The following is a 5,205-nucleotide window of genomic DNA, read 5'->3' on the forward strand; positions in this document are numbered from 1 at the left end:
TAAGAAGTTCTCTTGGTGTAGAGAAACAATGGGCATTGCAGGGCTGGATAAATGACTAGGCTCTCTTGTGGCCCCCTGTCGAAAGAAAACAACAAGTGGGAGAATGTTGGGTTGTGTTATATTCTTTCCACGACTAGCCCATGTAGTTAATAGGGGGGTTAGAAGGGGGGTGGAGCTGCCCCTTCGTTGCGCTGATTGTGTAGCACGGGGAGTCACAGGGGGTTTGAGGGGTGCAGGTAAAATTTTGGTTTTGGACCCTATATTAGGTTAGGCGGACCTACCTATGGTTTTGTGCATGTTTTTCGCACATGGTTTTGGATGCGATGGTTTTTGGTCCATGGTTTTGGACGCGATGGTTTTCGGTCCATGGTTTTGGACGCGATGGTTTTCGGTCCATGGTATTGGATGCTTTGGCATGTATAAATATGTATTGTAACATTGAAAGGAATATAATGAAAAATCAAGCTGGTAGTCCCGGTTTTGGGATTCAGGGGAAAATATCTGTGTATATGTGTTTTATGTGTTATGCTCTCGCATTGTTTATTTTCTATGTTTTAGAATTCGTATGCAGGTAATTTCTGTACGGGGTTAAAACCTACATACATTGCATTTGCACCTGTCATGTATACAACTATAACCATAAGTGCAACTTCTATGGGTAGAAAAACCAATCAAACACATATTTTTTTGTTGAAGCATGAACTAATATGCTTTAAAGTGCAATCACATCGTTTTTTTTTTTATGGCTTATGAAGATGAATGTAATGAATACTTTCTGTTGAAAAATTATTCTACTAAAGGAATATTGAGTACATGTATGGCATCTCTTTTACTGGAAAATTGATTCTGTGATTATGTAGGAAATCCAATCATAAATCTCCTCATAAGTATTAATGTGAAAAGAAATCCCATCATAAGGATATGACACTATAATAATGGCTTGTAGTTAGGGACATTGTGGAATGAATCTTATTAGGAGGATATCTTTTCTATAATATTAAGAAGTTTCTTTTTCCCTTATGTTTATAAGAGATGTATTTTAGATCTTTGTCTTTAAATCTTCAGAATGATTCGAATGCATTACCAGAAGATATCTAGAAAATTATGGAAAATAACAGTTGTTGCTAATGGAATGAAATCATCTAAACCTGCTAATGTTATTAAAAGATTTATTGAGTAAACATAAGACTGTTTTGGAATAAACATATGAATGTTTTGAATCATAATGTATGACTGTTTCGAATTAATAGATGATTGTCTCGAATGAATATTTCACTGCTTCGAACAACAAGCTAAGTGAAAATATATTATAGTTCTTGAAAATGAAATACCTTTCACTGTATCAATAGAGATAAGTTCTCAGTTTGAAGACAATTTTGTGTAACATACAAGTGTTTAATGTCAGATAAACCAGGAAAGAGTACAAATATACACAGCAGTAAATAAAGTTCATAGTTACACGAATTTAAACTGAGACAAAATTAGGAAGAAAACCCTCATTGTTGTTGTAAATGTAAAACCCATTTCTCTTTTTGGAGCTTCAAATTATCATGGATAAAGAATATGCATCAAACCATCAGCAAATGGAAAACTAAATCGTCTCAACCTAGATTTACTTCTCGGCCAGTCCCTTCGAGACAATGAAGAAGTGGTTCCAAGTGAAAAGATTTAACAAATTTAAGAATTTTTGCAAAAGAAACTCACGCAATCAACCCATTCAGAACCTTGGTAGTTGATAAAGTGTTGAAAACCTATGGTAAATGTAACCTACAGGAATCCAGTAAATACCCCAATAGCTAAGGGAGGTCTCGTAAAGAGCAAAAAATGGTAAGATTCAAATATAAACCAAAAAATGACATTGCCCAAACTCACTAGTAAATCATATGGTGTAACCAGTTCGTAACCTCTGTAAATACGATTACTGTTACTTAGGAACATTTTGAAATAGTTCAAAAGAAAACAGAACTTGGTACCTGAGTTAACAAATTTAAGAAACTTTGAAAAAGAAACTCACACAATCAACCCATTCAGAACCTTGGTAGTCGATACAGTGTTGAAAATATGTGGTAAATGTAACCTACAAGAATCTAGTAAATAACCCCAACACCTAACCGTTGAATTCGCTAATTAATTGGGTGAAAAATCCTATGGAAACAAGGGTTCTTTAACCCGTATAACAATTACAGAGAAAATATTTTTAAATAGTAATTTCGATGGAGCCAAAGACTAACCCGTAAGGGTAACTAGTCTAGTGTTGGAGGCAAGCCATTCCCAACACAGATACTTATACCATTTCAAACTTCATTCTTAATTGCACCTGATTCATGGGTATCCTTCTGCTACCATGCGTGCCATAACTAGAATTTCCCTCAGCAATGCCCGTTGAACATGGAAATAACCCTGCAACTGGACACAGGGAAGGACTTAGCAATAAAACACTTATGTTTATATTCGAAGGTAACCAGAGGACCTTTTGGCGAATCGTAAAGGGTTCAGAACACATTACATGTACCGAAGGATTCAAGTGCCTTCCTCGGTGCTGGAAGCCCTTGAATTGCAGAAAAACCCGAGGACCTACAGGCAGGACAAAAAAATTAGCCAGATTAAAGAAAACAAAAAAAGAATGTTCAGATACCTAATGTGTAAATTGCTAAAACACTGCTAACCCTTCAATGCAAATTAGGCTTACTCGCACCTAGTGAAACTGGATTCTGGATGGTATTCAGGTAGCAGTTGGTAGTAGCAGTGGATAGACAAGACGCGGAGACCGGTTCACTGCAAACGAACAATTCCCCATACATACCGAGTTGTTCCTCATGGTGTCTGGTAATGAACATGCTTAGGGTTAGATGCACCCAGCAGAGCCACCGAACCGAGTTGGAATAATTGCAAATCGGACTATAGTTATAATAGTACAAATTAAGATTTAGTTGACTTGACAGTTAGTAGGATCTAATGGTGGAAAAACATTTAATCGTCTAACAATGGATCTGACAATTAGGATTATGACAGAAAAGCAGTTGAGGGAGTTGATTTCAGAGAGAAACATTGTAATTATCTTTTATGCTTAATCAATAAAACGCAAAACGTTAGTACCAATCACATCTAATGTATTTGAAGAATTTAGTGCGAACAATGACGAGATTCATGGAATTTATAAACCAAAGAAATGTGCCAACTCAGTAAACAACATGGACATGACAAGCACTGACAAGGTGGGCACCGAGCAATGTTTCAAAACAGGCACCCACCTTTTCCTAAAACCACGTTTTCTACGGTATTCTTGTCGTGAGTAAAACTGAATTACAGCTAGAAAGCACCCACAACCACCAAATGAAAAACTAGAAACACGTTGGATTTGACTTTTGACACCCGCCGATAGATTTAATAATATGCCTTTATTCTATCCCGATGGTTTTGGTATTATACGGTTTTCTCTTCCCTACTTTTTGGCTTCCTAGATAACCTACATGCATATAAATCTACAACTAAATCTTAGAATGTCGTCTCATTCTGCAATTTGACAATCATTATTGTTGTTCGTTTTGTGTGTGTCCAAATCAAATCTAGAGAAAAGAAGAAAGAAAGATGAGTTGTATTTCAAAGAGGGCTTCGTGTATGGCGGCCATGGTAGCCATTGAGGGTTTCAGGATCTTCACAATTCAATTGGCTTTCAATTTCAAGAATGTACTCATAACGCCCAAGTTATTATTTATTTCTCCCAATAAGTTGGGGATTGCTTCTACCATTGCCGTTGGCACTGTTGTTGTTGCCCAAAAATCTGCTATTGCTTCTTCGGCCACTGAAACAGATCTAAATCTCCATCTTCAAGAAAAATCAGCAAAATCAAAGAAAGTATAATTAATGGATGATTCATTGAGACGTGTGATGTATTTGAGCTGTTGGGTCCTGAGCTGAAATTGAAATATGATTCAATTCAGTCATGATAGAGAGGAATAGGGGGAGGGATCGATCACCTGCTAGTGTTGCAACAGATGGCTGCCCCACAACTCCTGCAATACAAGTTGTATAATATGAATGTATTTTTTACATGATGAACTGAATTAAAATTTATGTGTTTGAAGGAAACATCATTTTGGTAAAAGGAAGTTGCCTCTTTTGATCTCAATATTCATTTCACTGTAACATTATATGGGCAATTCACAAATTTTTGTAGCCATATTCATATTCTGTAACATCCTTTTCATCCTCTTGCTCTGAACTTCCATAAATATTGCAATCCCCAACTCAGTACCCACTTGGGTTGTTTGCAGGACTATCTTTTTGATCTTATAATTAAATATGGTTTTCTTGAGGTTTCGATTTCATTTGGTACGCACTTGGGTTGTTTGCTTTGTAGGACTGTCTTTTGATCGTATACTTAAATACTGTTTTCCTGAGGTTTCAATTTTAATCCAAACGTATAAAATTTCTTGACCACAATGAAAGTAAACCTCAAAATAATTCAAAACATGTGCATTGCGAAGAAATTCAAGACAAACAACGACAACTAGAATCGAATTACATTACATAGGTTGAAAATTTTATTTACTGCTCTAAGAAAACAACCTGAACGTGAACAATGTTCAACGCAATGTATTCCCATGGTAGGGATGGAGTTATTAATTATTTTTTCTTTGCTTTATTTTTATATTTTGTTAAGTCTAGTTTCATTGTTGCTCTGAGCTGTGCATTCTACAGTCGAGTATGATGTGTAAGATAAGATAAATTAACCGCATAAGATAATTGTATTGTTATAATTATCTTATGTGTTTAATAATTATTTTATCATATAGGTTGAATTTCAATAGATCGTAAATTTATCTTCAACAATTTTACCACATTAAAATTCCAAATCATGTAAAATTTTAAAAATCTGTAATATTTACTAAAGTCAATACTATTTTGTACAATAAAATAAAAAGGTTATTTCAACCGAAATAATCGGAAATATTGCTCCAAATTTTTTTAATATTCCTTTTAATTAAATATTTGTAAAATGATTCAAGGAAAACCATATCCTATGGATGTATTAAAATCTCTAAAGGCATCAATATTTCTACGTCAAAGTTGTAATATTTGAAAATTTTGTTATATTACAATATATATTAATATATCATGATATATATTAACTCTAGATATATATAGGAGAGAAGAACAAAGACAAAGTGATAGAGGTGGAGAGATAGAGAAAGTGAGAGGAAA

Source organism: Pinus tabuliformis, chromosome 2_2 (assembly GCF_031772625.1).
Source record: "Pinus tabuliformis cultivar Carrire ecotype Pingquan chromosome 2_2, CPIR1, whole genome shotgun sequence".
Classification (NCBI taxonomy): domain Eukaryota; kingdom Viridiplantae; phylum Streptophyta; class Pinopsida; order Pinales; family Pinaceae; genus Pinus; species Pinus tabuliformis.